Source organism: Triturus cristatus, chromosome 7, assembly GCF_964204655.1.
Source record: "Triturus cristatus chromosome 7, aTriCri1.1, whole genome shotgun sequence".
In the NCBI taxonomy this organism is placed as follows: Eukaryota; Metazoa; Chordata; class Amphibia; order Caudata; family Salamandridae; genus Triturus; species Triturus cristatus.
Genome location: NC_140590.1, coordinates 432,935,658 through 432,950,263, shown reverse-complemented (window position 1 = coordinate 432,950,263; position 14,606 = coordinate 432,935,658). Strand labels below are relative to the sequence as shown.

Here is a 14,606-nt window from a genome sequence, read left to right as displayed (position 1 = left end):
GGCAGCCTTTGCGGGTGATAGTTTCTTGACACAAAGAGGCCACTTCACAGTCATAAGGACCCAACAAAATCTCTATCTTCACCTTGAGTTCAAGAGGAGTATACTCTGATGCCAGTAAAGGGTCCAGGACCTAGAGTGAACCTCTTGGGGCACAGGTTTCACTGCAGCAGGGCTCATTTAGGTCCAGGTGGTGCTCCTCAGCTGGGCAGTTGCAGGGAGGCCTCTAGAGGCTTGCCGTGTCCCTGTAGCTCAAACAGGAGGTCCTCTAACTGACCCTTGGAGTCACTTCAAGCCAAGCAGCCCCCACCGTCCTTCTTCAGACAGCAGGGCACCCCTTCTTCTGAATCTTTTACAGGTCCAGGAGTGTTCTGATAAGAGGTTCTGAAAGTGATGCTTTTAAACCTGGTGCCTTTGTGTAGAGGAATTTACAGGCCTACCCACAAAACTGGTTCTGGTCTGTTTTTTAGGTCTTACCTAGCGACGCAGCGCATGCGCTGCACGCCTTGGCGAGATCTATTGTTGTCGGTTTCTTGGCCGAAGGGGGACAGGCCATGTGCACGTGTCGGACAGGACAGGTCATGTGCACGCATACGGCTCACACGTTCAGCACAACGTACGCTCAGCACAGCGCGCATGGCGTGCTTTCACTCTCACGGCGACAGCTTGTTTAAATTTGTTTCCTGCCTCCTGCTCCTCACATGCTCTTGTGTCAAAAGCATATGAAATATTCAGACATTGTTGTACATGAGGAACTAACAATTTTTCTAATGTAACTGAGTGTCACTGCTTCCCGGTGGCACGCTCGCCCGAGTCTGACCCAATTAAACACAACAAAGAGCCCCTTACAAGTACCACAATCTTCCATGGACCGTTGTGATGTGGAAGCCCAGCAGGAGACATTGAATATTACTGTGCCATGAAGTTTAGTTCTAGTTACAGGCGTGTCCCCTCCCTTCATCCTCATGAGAACTAGGACTATCATTTTCGTAACACCCCTCTCGCACTGGAGACCGGGGTGAACACACAACATGACAGTCTTTGTTCTATGTACATGCTGCAGCTGCACTGCCACTTCAGAAACATCTACAAACAAAACAAACATTGGCTAATACAATGGTCTTGGTATGCTGGTGAAGCGATCGCAGCGGCTGACAGAGGGTATTTTTCTATTTATTTATTTCTTTTTTCGCTTCTTTTCTTTCCTCCCCAGACTTCTGCTGCCTGTCCTGCTCTCTATTTCGCTCATACCCCCTTCTCCCCCACACAGCCACTCTTCTCCCAATCGGCGCACAGCCTATATGCATCCTCTACCACCCCAGACGTTCACTGCCTGATCCTGCTCTCTGTTTCGCTCGCACCCCCTTCTCCCTCACACAGCCTCTCTTCTCCCACTCGCTGCACAGCCTATATGCAGTGTCCCGAGCACACATTGTTTCCAGTATACTTCAATGCTTTAAACATCACCCTGTAATGCAGCCATATTGACGTACTTACAATGAACTGTCTGAAGGAAAGCTGCTATGGGGGCACTTTCAACACACATCACATTCCTTGAATCATTTAAAACAGGCTATATTCCCAAGCTTTCAGGTCTATCCTGATGAACGCCCTTTATGCCCTAATAATTGAACATATGCCCATTTTCCAGGATCACAAAGACCCATTGTTTCTCTGTTAAATGTGTATACCAGTAAAGCCCCTCCTCCTTTAACCCTTTCTTTGTTTTTATTAACGAGGGTGACCTCCCACAACACCCCTCTTCTCTGTTATCCTCTCACTCGAGCATTCTTTATACCGCTGAGTTTATTCCTTTACCATTCTCCTTCAAATATGCATTTTTCTTTACCCTTTGCCCCAACTTATACCCTACCTATATGCTACACTTGCCTATTTACCCCTAACTGTAGCCTAGTATGCAGGCTGCTACTTCTATCCTACTACTGCTACCTATACCTTAGTACCGACATCCCTGCCTGTAAGTTAGTATCCTCCCCACATCTACTCTAGTACCTTTACACTAATAACACATGTGCGTTTCTTGGGTTTAGTAGTCTTTCCTCTTTTTATGCTCTTTCATAGCATTCCCGAATGCTCAATAAACAAGCAATAGATCTCGCATTTGCGGGAGCTTGATCTATTGGCATTGTAATTGGCAATGCTTTTTATTTAGGTATTTTGAAAACCTGGAAACGGTTAATTAATATGCACTTTGTACTTATAGTCATTCCTTACGAGAAGCAAGGCTGGCAGTAACTGTTCCTGTTTAACTGCCAGCCGTGCTTCTTGTGAGCAAGGACTATAAGTACAAAGTACGTGTTTACGCACCGCTTGTAGGTTTTCAAAACGCATAAATAAAAGGCAGTGCCATTTACAATGCCAATAGCTCAAGCTCTCGCGAATGAGAGACCTATTGCATTGCAAATGCTTGTTCCCCTTCCCCTGGGTTCGGATCCAAATGGTAGAGAGGGACAAAGGCAAGGGCAGGCCTGGTGTCAGGTACCTTTGTGTGTGCAGCTGGCAGGGTCCTATGAAGTTTAATCAACGCACAACTCTCACCAAACATCCTGTCAAGAAGATGCTCTACCTCCACACCATAGTGGAGAGTGGAGATACAGTTGTGTGCCTCCTGCTTTCAATTCTAAAAACACCTCAATACCTCAGCACCCCAACACCAGGTTAATAACTCGCACCTTGGTCTTTCAGACCAGTGCCAGGAGGGGCAAAATAAGGAAGCATGCCACCCATTGTGTGGGTGAGGGCTTTCCGTCCTGAAAACTCCAGTACCTTTTGATATTTTCTACACCCCACAGAATTTCTAAATTATCAGCTAGGAGGACCTTTTTGTAATCATTTAGTAATAAATAACTATACATTCCTAACATGGAATGTTAGCAACATGGGACATGTTTTCAAAAGTTTTAAAATACACAGTTACCTGAAAACGGAGGGGGTTACACAATTTCCCTCCAGGAAAATCCCCTAATTGCAGTGGAAGGGTGCAACTGTTTGCTACAGAGTTCCCAGAATATGCCAAGGGAATATTGATCTAGGATAGAACTTAGTTCTTCTTTGTGCCCATTCAGGTGGGCATCAATCAATCAATCAATCATGTAATTTGTAAAGCGTACTACATACCCGTAAGGGTTTCAAGGAGCTGGGGGGGGGTGCTGTTGCTACTGGTCGAAGAGTCAGGTCTTGAGTTGTCTCCTGAAAGTCAGCAGGTCTTCAGTTTGTCGTAGGTAGAGGCAGAGGGTGTTCCAGGTCCTGGTGGCGCGGTGGGAGAAGGACCTGCCTCCGGAAGTTGTTCTACGGATGCATGGGACCGTGGCCAGGGCGTGGTCAGCAGAGCGGAGTTTCCTGTTGGGTACGTAGAAGGAGAGTAGACTGTTGAGTGCCCTGTGTGTGTGGATCAGGAGCTTGAAGGAGATTCTCCTGTCGACGGGGAGCCAGTGCAGGTTCCTCAGGTGGGGGGTGATGTGGTTGTGGCGTGGGACGTCGAGGATCAGGTGTGCAGAGGTGTTCTGGATTCCCTGCAGTCTGTTGATGAGCTTGGACGAGGCTCCGGCGTAGAGGGCGTTTCCGTAGTCAAGTCTGCTGCTGACTAGGGCCTGGGTGACTGTTTTCCTCGTGTTTGTCAGGATCCATCTGTAGATCTTGCGGAGCATGCGGAGGGTGTTGAAGCAGGTGGAGGAGACTGCGTTGACTTGTTTGGTCATGGTGAGTTTTGAGTTGAGGATGATTCCCAGGTTGCGTGCGTGGTCGGTGAGGGCCAGGGGGGTCCCCAGTGATGCGGGGCCACCATGAGTCGTCCCATGCTGAGGGGTTGGACCCGAGGATGAGGATCTCCGTCTAGTCTGAGTTCAGCTTAAGTTGGCATTCCTTCATCCAGTCTGCGATTGCCTTCATTGCCTGGTGGAGGTTGGATTTGGCGCTGTGAGGGTCCTTGGTGGGGGAGAGATCGAAACTTACTAATTGGACAGTGGTATGCTATTTGTGGGTGATGGCGCTCCAAGGGTAAATTCACTCCCTATCTGGATTAGAAATACTGAGTGTTTTGATGGTGCTGAAAGGTGAGGAGAACCACTAGCCTTCCCAGGTTAAATGAAACAACAGCCACATTTTTCAATACAAAAAGACAAAAGCCCCAGCACACATTTGATATAATGAGATGACAGCTTCCGCAATCATATGTCATAAAGTACAGGAAATCTTGAAATATATTTTCTATTGTCCTTTATTCTTCTTTTTTTGGATCCTTAGATTTCAGTATTTTAATACAGGTTACAAGCCACACAGGTAATAAGCCAACGCGTGTTTCCTCGCCAGAGGGGGATTACCCCGCGACTTTTTCAAGGCTAAATAAAAAAGTGTAAAAATGCATAATCAGTAAGCACGTTAATTGTGAAACAAATAGTAAGATAAAATAATACAAAACTCAGACCCAAGATCCAGAAATATTAGACATGGTGCGTGAAACCGAAAAGACCAAAGAGCAAAAAGTGAAAGGTATAGAAACCTGACACTATCAGTAGAGTGACAACATATACAATGTGGCGTGATAAGGGTGTGTGTGTAAGTGAGAATCACATCAGACTGTGTGTTTACAGTCCCAATCTCCTTATGCAACTTCCATTTTACTAAAGGCAGACCGTGAGGAACAACTCGTGATTGAAAAGGTTCGTGCATCACTAGAGTAAGCGTTCAGTGTAAAGTTCTTTCTAAAAAAAATAAACAAGGAAAGGCAGCATTTAAAGGGACATCGCTAAGGGAATCCATACTGCAAGTTATTATCAACAAATTAGTAATAGTGATTAGCTGTATAAATACATACTTTAGGTGTGGAGATAATTCCAACCCACACGCTCTTTGGGTAAATAGTTAGGCTTCAGAGTCAAAATCCAGAACCCCAATCTGGTCTGGTGTCTGTCAAGATAAGAAAAGATGTGGAAAAAGGACCTAATACTGTTGGTGAGTAGAACCTGGTTCGAGTAAAAGAAAGATCCCTGTCATTTTAAATTTGTTGGAAATACGTCCTAATATTAACTAAAAACTAGGTTTGCAGTTGAAAGGAAAAAGAATCAAAGTGGACGGTAAAGGACCTCAAACGGAAATAGCGCAATCGTTAGAAAACCATAGTCAAAGAGTGAGAAGACAAACAGCAGTATAACGCCTGAAACAAGGAGGGGTAGTAAGTGTAAGGCGGCCGAGACCAAAATGTAGTCCCTCCGCTCATCATTAATCTAATATAACATAGGAACGCGCTAACAAGGGTAAGAATATCGTCTGGTGCATAAATATAGTCTTCTCAGTGCTGATATTAGGAAAAATCCCCTTAATTAAGAGTAAGAGAGAAACACTAAGTACAGCCTAAATTTAAGAATGCCGTCTGTCAGAAAAATGAGGAAATGGGGGGGCTGAGAATCGATAGAATCCTTCCCTTCTTGTTAAGTATACTGCTGTAGTATACATGAATATAAGTCGCCCCTAGTTAACGAAACACGTGTTGGCTTATTACCTGTGTGGCTTGTAACCTGTATTAGAATACTGAAATCTAAGGATCCAAAAAAGAAGAATAAAGGACAAGAGAAAATATATTTCAAGGTTTCCTGTACTTTATGACATACGATTGCGAAAGCTGTCATCTTGTTATATCAAATGTGTGCTTGGGCTTTTGTCTTCTTGGTGAGGGAGAGGATCAGCTGCGTGTCGTCGGCGTAGGACATTATGTTGAGGTCGTGCTGTCGGGCGAGGCATGCTAGTGGTGCCATGTAGACGTTGAACAGTGCCGGGCTGAGGGAAGATCCTTGATGGACGCCGCAGATGATCTCGGAGGCCTCGGACCGGAACGGGGGAGGCGGACTCTCTGAGTTATGCCGGAGAAGAAGGAGGTGGTCCAGTCCAAGGCCTTCTCCCAGATCCCTGCGTCTTGGAGTTGCGTGCGTAGTCGAAAGCGGCTAAGAGATCCAGGAGGATGAGGGCCGCCGTCTCGCCGTTGTCTAGAAGGATCCTGATGTCGTCTGTGGCGGCGATGAGGGCGGTCTCGGTGCGGTGGTTGCTGCGAAATCCTGATTGGGAAGGGTCCAGGATGTTGTTGTCTTCGAGGTGACGGGTGAGCTGGGAGTTAACTATCTTCTCGATGACCTTTGCTGGGAAAGGAAGCAGGGAGATGGGTCGGAAGTTCTTGAGGTCGCTCGGATCCGCCTTGGGTTTCTTCAGTAGGGCGTTGATCTCTGCGTGCTTCCAGTTCTCAGGGAAGGTGGCGATCTCGAAGGAGAGGTTGATGATTTTGTGCAGGTGGGGTGCGATGGAATTGCTGGCTTTGTTGAAGATGTGGTGTGGGAGAGGGTAGGACGGGGATCCGCAGAGGATTGTGCCATGGTCTTGATTGTGTCCTCGATGCTCACGTTGGCCCAGGTTGTCAGGGTGTCGTGGGCAGTGGGGTGCGGTGGGCCCGTTGCGGCGAGGTCTGCAGGGGTCGTCCAGGGTTTGAAACTATCATGGATGGATTTCCAAGTGCTGCTGTGCTGTCTGAAAGCGTGTCCATTGCTGGTGTGAAGAAACAACGCTCTGGAAAGAACTCTAAGCGCCTGTACCGTGCAAGCGCTATCTGGCAGCGCATAGGGATTTACTGCTCGTGTTTCCCGCTCCGCGGGAAACACTCGCTGGGTGAGGCAGTCGGCGGCACGAGTGTGAGGAAAACCACATTGCCCACAAGTCAGCGGGGCCAGCTACATCTCGCCGCCACGCCCCCCTCACCTGCCTTCATTATCGCTGGAAGTCCGCTGAGGAGCGGAGCACTTTCCAAGTGCTGCTGTGCTGTCTGAAAGCGTGTCCATTGCTGGTGTGAAGAAACAACGCTCTGGAAAGAACTCTAAGCGCCTGTACCGTGCAAGCGCTATCTGGCAGCGCATAGGGATTTACTGCTCGTGTTTCCCGCTCCGCGGGAAACACTCGCTGGGTGAGGCAGTCGGCGGCACGAGTGTGAGGAAAACCACATTGCCCACAAGTCAGCGGGGCCAGCTACATCTCGCCGCCACGCCCCCCTCACCTGCCTTCATTATCGCTGGAAGTCCGCTGAGGAGCTGAGCACTTTCCAAGTGCTGCTGTGCTGTCTGAAAGCGTGTCCATTGCTGGTGTGAAGAAACAACGCTCTGGAAAGAACTCTAAGCGCCTGTACCGTGCAAGCGCTATCTGGCAGCGCATAGGGATTTACTGCTCGTGTTTCCCGCTCCGCGGGAAACACTCGCTGGGTGAGGCAGTCGGCGGCACGAGTGTGAGGAAAACCACATTGCCCACAAGTCAGCGGGGCCAGCTACATCTCGCCACCACGCCCCCCTCACCTGCCTTCATTATCGCTGGAAGTCCGCTGAGGAGCGGAGCACTTTCCAAGTGCTGCTGTGCTGTCTGAAAGCGTGTCCATTGCTGGTGTGAAGAAACAACGCTCTGGAAAGAACTCTAAGCGCCTGTACCGTGCAAGCGCTATCTGGCAGCGCATAGGGATTTACTGCTCGTGTTTCCCGCTCCGCGGGAAACACTCGCTGGGTGAGGCAGTCGGCGGCACGAGTGTGAGGAAAACCACATTGCCCACAAGTCAGCGGGGCCAGCTACATCTCGCCGCCACGCCCCCCTCACCTGCCTTCATTATCGCTGGAAGACCGCGCATCGCGGGACGCGCGCGGGCGATGCCGGGCTAAGCCCGGGCAAAGGGCGGGCCCTCTGTGGCCCTCAGTGACCGAGGTAGGCTGGGCTGGGCCCGGTCATTTACATTTTCTTACTGCCTCATTGAACTTGTGTCCACTTTCGTAGGTTTGTGACTGATTTGTGTACTGTTATAGCTATACTGTATCTCGGACTTACTTGGCCGGTCAGGGATTGACGTCACTTCAGATTTTTTACCAGTTTTACTTATTTATATTTTTGATTAAATCTATTACTGTGGAAAATAGTGTGGAAAATGTCTAAAACACTACGCTCAGGAAGGGTAGTGGGAGTAAAACCTGGCCGAAAATTAACTACCACCCGCACAAGAAACAAATCAGTGAATAACCCACCGTTGAAAGGTCAATGCCAACTATCTGAACTTTGGGATCTAGCTGGTCTAAAAAAATCCAAACTTGTTACGCCAGAAAGATCAGATACTAAAGCTCTGGAATTTCATTCACCAGCCATCATAGACCCCCAACCGCCTCTGGTACAGCATGGGGCCCCACAATCAATGGTAGGGGGGTCTCTCTTACGGGACTCCACAGAGGGGAAAATGACGACCGTAGGTGATCCAGTGCATATACCACCGATCCCTCAGTCACCTATGAATGATAGGCCGGGGGGTGACTTGTCTGCACTATCTAATGACCTGGAACTTTGGGGATGCTACGTAAGCCCAGCTAAAGTGGAGTCTTTGGAGCAGTTTAAAGCCTCAGGGGTGCCACCCCATCTGGGTTACTGTTGTATAGTAGCACCCCTTCGTTAAATGGCCATGAAATATCCGACTTGTTAAATATTTCCAGGAGCCCCGACCTTAATCTCCTGGATAATTGCTGCACTGCGGAAGTACGAGAAAAGCCGATCTCTGAGTTCATGAACGCTCTGGAACAACTCCTTGCTTCAATCTTACTGCTTTTGGGGAAATTTGTAGGCAGCTCGGACTGTATTCTTGAATCAGTCACTCAAATTTTAAAGACATTGCTGCAGAAATCGCCTGATATGAGGAAGGCCTCTCCCCCCAAGTCTGAGCATTACTTGTTTGAGGGGAAAACCGGAGATACTAGAGGGGAACTGGATAGGAAGGTTGAATCGCCTACTCTGGAACCTCACAAGGATATGCCTCTTACTGCAGCTCCCAACTGCATCAAAAACACAGTTCTGGAGATAGAGGAGGAGGATAAACCTTTGCCTGGCCCTAAAGCGGTCCAGGAGTTGTTTCCTATTTTTGTGCCTGAGTGCGGAAAAGAATCCCTGGACGATAAACCGGAGGTAAAAGAAGAAAGGGGAAAAAATGGTAAACAAAAAATTAATAAAGGTAACAAGAGGAAACCAATTCGAAAATACAGAAAGAAAAAGCAGCGGAGGATTATTTTCCAAAATATTTCAGCGGCAAGGGAGAATGATGAAATCAATGTGGAGCCCTCTTCTACTTCCTTAAAGGTGGACATTGATTTGAACTTAACTACTTTAACCTCTGTAGAGGGGGAAAACGAACAACGTAGTTTGTTTACTCAGGAAGCTACACCGCAAGTAGGGGGCTCTCCCCCATGCTCTCCTTCACGGAGCGCATTAGGAGTGCCAATTTCTTATCCATCTGGGGCTCTTAACCCTTTGGCCCCCCCCTTTGCTGTAACACTAGAGTCGGAAAATTACTGTCCTCCGGCCCGATCTGTAAATATCACTAAGGCCCCGGTGGACGTACGTGTACTAGATTTTGTACCTTTATTTGATACTGACCTTTTGTTAAATAGAGCTTGGCTTCTCAAACGTTTTAGTGAGGTTGAAAGTCTCTACCATATTCAATCTATAGACATAGAACTGGTGTCTCTGTTGGGTGGAAGTAGGGTATTGAGTATACGGGTGAAATTTTATTCGCCTATTATAACAAACTTGATACTAGAACAAGCCGAAAATTTTCAGCGCCTAGGCATTGACATTCTCCCTATCTCCAACCCAGGCAAGCCAAATCTTTTATGTAACCAGGGGTTTGGGGGTGGTGAGCAAAACGGGGTAACCTCTCCCCTTAGAGACCTAAAAATTTGGGTTTCTAGGGGAAAACGCTCAGTTTCGCACGTGAAGCCACTTCCACAAACTGAGAACTCTTCACTCATAGATGATAATAACCGGTGGAATTGGCTCCATAGTGCATTATCAACAAAAACAAAGGATAACCCCAAATTGTTTCACCATCTTTAACACCGCATTAAAAATAATTTCCTGGAATACGGCTGGATTCCACAGTTGCCCAGAGAAACTTGCTTTTTTATCTTCTCTGGGTGCGGATGTATTGTGCATTCAGGAAACATGGTGCATTGATATGCTAATTCCATCAAAAGATTTTTATGTCCTGGAAGTACCAGCTGCGCCCTGTAAGAAAGGACATGCCAGGGGGGGGATTGCCTGCTTATTGTCAAATAAATTGCAATGGAGTTTCTCCCATTATATTGATCCTAGTAGACTTTTCCACACAATAACTCTAGAAAATCTGTTCCATAATGGTGAAAAATATCCTATGGTAATTTTTAATGTGTATATACCCCCTGAGGAGCGTTTTAATGATAGTTTGCAGCAGGTTCTCCGATATATTGAACAGATAAAAAATTCCCCATCTTCCCCTGTAATTTTGCTTGTAGGTGATCTAAATTGCAAAATTTCAAATGCTAGTCTGAAACTCTTCAGGAATAAAGTTAAGGAAGAGGTTCATTTTATTCCCCAGACGCTTTTCCCTGAGAACTTGGTGACAAATAAAAGAGGGAAGATTTTGTTAAAAGAATTAGCGATTGGGGATGGTATTATTTTAAATGGAAGATTTACATCTGACGTCCCCGCTAATTATACTCATAAATCCCCCTTTGGGTCGTCAATTTTGGACTATGCTATTGCAGACTATGGCCTGTTTCCCCATATTCTGGACCTAAAGATTATACCTACGTCACTCAGCGATCATAGTATATTGTTTTTAACAATGTCTTTAATTTCTTTGAATACGGCGTCTTGGTCGCTTAATGGCAACGAGGCTACCTTCCATGCCTCTTCTGGAAGGTGCTTCTGGAACTTTGCCGCCATTAATGGGGTGCAGGACCTATTGGCCGATACCCTAATGGTAATAAACGAGTGGAATAGTAGCGAATTTGTTTATTTTGAAGAATTTATGCGAAAGATTTTATTGTACGCAAAAAAAACTGTTCCCCCTAGGAAAGGAGAGGTAGTCCCCAATACATTGCGTACCTTGAATAGGGAAATAAATAAACTAGTTCGCGAACAGTATTTAGAAAGGGTTCTGGAACGTGGGAAAGAAATTGCCAGGTTAAAAAGAAAGAGAAGCAGACTCAAGCAAAAAATTAAAAAGGAAAGGGAGGATGAAGTCTGGATTAAACTAAGGGAATCTGCTGTACATGGTAATATTAAAGACTTTTGGGCAATAATTGGGAAGGGATGTGGTACGCGCCATACCCCCACCCCCATTCCTATACCAGAAGAGGTATGGTCCTCTCATATCCGAGAGCTCTATGCAGGGAACGGGACCACAGGTATTGATAATTCCATATATGCTGCCCCTGAAGACCTGGTTTTCCATCCCTCAGAGAAAGAAATCGAGACGGCTATAAAAAATATGCGGCCCTCTGGGGCCATGGGACCGGATGAGCTTCCTATGACGGTCCTCAAACAAGATCCCTTAAGTTGGAGCAACATTTTGTACCCCTTGTTTAAGGCGTGCCATCTCTCCAAATTTGTTCCTGCGTCCTGGAGAGGAAGTATTTTGGTCCCTATCTTTAAAAAGGGTATAAGGGATAGCCCTAGTAATTACCGCCTGATTGCACTCCTCGACTCCATCGGAAAGGTCTTTGCGAAATGTCTCCTTAGATCTCTTTCTGATTGGGTCGTGGACGGCAATATTTTGCCGTTTGAACAGACTGGTTTCCGAAGGGAGCATGGCACGCTAGATAACCTGACCGCCCTTCAGGTGATCACAGATAAATATGTCCAGGTGAGAGGAGGAGTGGTATATGCCGCCTTTATTGATTTCTCCACAGCGTTCGATAAAGTAGATCGTGGAACGCTGTGGAGAAAACTGGCGACGCTTGGTGTCCCTACCCCCCTGTTGGAACTGGTGCGGGCTCTGCACACTGAGACCTGGTGCAGGGTCTTAATGGGGGGCGAAAGGGGGCTTTCGGCCAAAATACCATCTCGGAATGGCCTTAAACAAGGCTGCTTATTGGCACCCCTTTTGTTCTCCTTATATACGGCTGACCTCCCTGCTGCCGTGTCTGCCAGTGAGGGGATTGCCCCGATGATAGGAGGGACTCCAATATCCTGCCTGATGTATGCCGATGATGTTTTGATTCTTGACTTGACTCCAATTGGTCTTGCAAATCGGCTACAGGCTCTACAGGCCTTTGCTGGTGAGCATTACATGAAGATTAATATTACCAAAAGTAAAGTGATGTGTATAGCTGGTAAGAAGAAGTGCCGCTCGACAAATTACGGTTGGGCTATTGGAGGGCATAGATTGGAGGTCGTAACTTCCTATACTTTTTTGGGAAAAATATTTTCGGCCAATATGAGTGAGAAACTCCATATAGAGCACTGCTCCCGCAAAGCTCTTGCCCATGGTAATGGGTTAAAGTCCTTATACCAGGCAACGGGGAAAAGACATTTTTCCAGTCTTCTAGAAGTTTTTAGAGTAAAAATCCCCGCAACTATCTTGTATGGTATTGAATTAATAGAGGTGAAAAACTGGGACTTCTGCCATAAGATTGAGGGGAAACTCTTAAGATCCCTCTCGACTCTAAACAATGCTTGCCCACTAGCCGCCTGTAGGCTTGACTTTGGACTCAGGAGTTCCTGGGTTCAGGGTCTATGCGCCCTAATAAGATGGGTGGCCAGTTTGGCTAGAGCGGGAGATGGCACCCTGCGAGTTCTCCTCAAAAATGAACTTTTGGGCAATTTTAAAGAGTTCTCTAAACTCGTAAGCAACTTTAGAAGGGCTGTAAAGATACTGAAACTTGATGAAAGTGTTCTATTCTCCTACTCCTCCACGCAGTTAAAACATGTCCTCAAGGAGGCTTCGTGGGAGTTTTATTTCCTCTCCGATAAAAAATCAGTTGGTGATAAAAGGAATGTGGAACCTCTCATCTCCTCCTATAGGTTGAAACAGCCACAACCCTATGCCCTATGGAATCTACCGCATGGGATACGTAGGTTTTGGTTTTTGTTACGCTATGATTTAATTCCACTTAATCTACTGTTATCTAAATGGCATGGCACTTCTGCTTTGTGCAATTTATGTAAACTGAACACCCAGGACTGTATGCATGTATTATTGATTTGTCCTATGTTACGTAATTTGCGCAATCGATGGCTAAAAGTAATTTGTATCCGCCTTAGCATTGTCACTTTAAAGGATTGCCTTCATGCACTTTATTGTCCTCCGAACGAAATGATCTGCTCTTATATTTTTAACTTTTTTAAAGGATTTTTAGCTATTTATTAATATCCCTGGTGATATTTTGTCTGTCCGGCCTTGTTAGATTGATTTTCTGATGTATAGCTATTGCGGATTGCATTTTGTTTTTAAATTTTTGTATTTTCTGTGTATTTGTTGCTGTGTATTGTATATGTTTATGTGGCCCTCTTGAGAGCCAAAACATAATAAATAAATTTGAATTTATCATGGATGTCGGTGATTTTCCGGTGAAAGAAGGTGGCGAGGGAGTCGCACAGGGCTTGCGATGGTGGGATGTCGTTGGAGAATTCCTTCACGATGGTGAAGAGCTCCTTGCTGTTGTGTGCGTTGTTGTCAAGGCGGTCTGTGAAGGAGGCCCTTTTGGCGGTCCTGATGAGGTAGTGGTGGTTGCGGATGGCGTATTTGTGGGCAGCACGGCTGTCTGGCGTCTTGTCGCTGTGCCATATGTTCTCCAATTTCCGGCAGGGGCGCTTTGAGTTGAGGAGTTCCGGGATGAACCAGCTGACTCTTTTGCTGGTGTATCTGTTGGTGGTTTTTTTCAGCGGGGCTACTGGGTTGGCGCAGTCGTTCATCCAGCGTTTGAGGGTGAGGGCACCCTCATCGTGGTTGTTGGGGTTAGTCGGAGGGTTGAGTGCGAGGCTTGTCTGTAGTTGTTCTTCAGTGACTTTGCCCCAGCAGCGGCGGGGGGTCTGTAGGGTGCGGTGGTGTGTGAGGGGTTTTCGGAAGGAGAAGTGGATGCAGTGGTGGTCTGTCCAGGTGAGCTCGGAGGCGTGGCTGAAGGTGACGTGGGGGCTTGAGAGTGGATGGCATCTAGCGTGTGGCCGGCGATGTGATCGAGAGAAGAGTCTCGCATCAAGGAGGAAGCGTGTCGCCATCGGAGCCGCTGTCGTCGCATCTCGCAGAAGGGGTGTTGCCGCTGCAGCCTCGCATCGAACGGAAGCGTCTCACAACGTCGGAGAAGAGTGCCGCTGCCAAGGCTGCTGTCGCCGCAACTCGTCAAAGGTGACGCCGCTGTAGCTGACGCATCGAGTCGACTCTTCTCGCAACATCGGAGAAGCGTAACGCATCAATCAATCAATCAAAGCATCTGGAAGATCCCATCTTTATTTCTTTTGCACCAAGAACTTCAACGCATCTGCATCACTGCAACACTTTTGTTGCCCTGCGTGTCGCATCTAAGGTACATTGACTTAAAGTGTCGCATTTAAGAACTTAAGAGAAACTAAGCAATCTTCTACCAACTAAGCAACCGTATTGTGTATTTTTAATCGTTCAATGGTCTTGTGATAATCCTATATAAAGAATCCTTATTTTTAATATAAATACCTGTGTGCTGTCCATTTGTAGTGTTGTCACTTGGTTACTGTATGTGTTCACAAATGTTTAACCTGTAACGCTCTGAGATAAGCCTTGTCTGCTCGCGCCAAGCTACCTA

General features: G+C 46.8%; 1 pseudogene; it reads left to right on the top strand.

Moving 5' to 3' along the window:
- LOC146809881 (uncharacterized) overlaps positions 1 to 14,606 on the top strand; it is a 102,934-nt pseudogene that overhangs the window by 27,524 nt on the left and 60,804 nt on the right.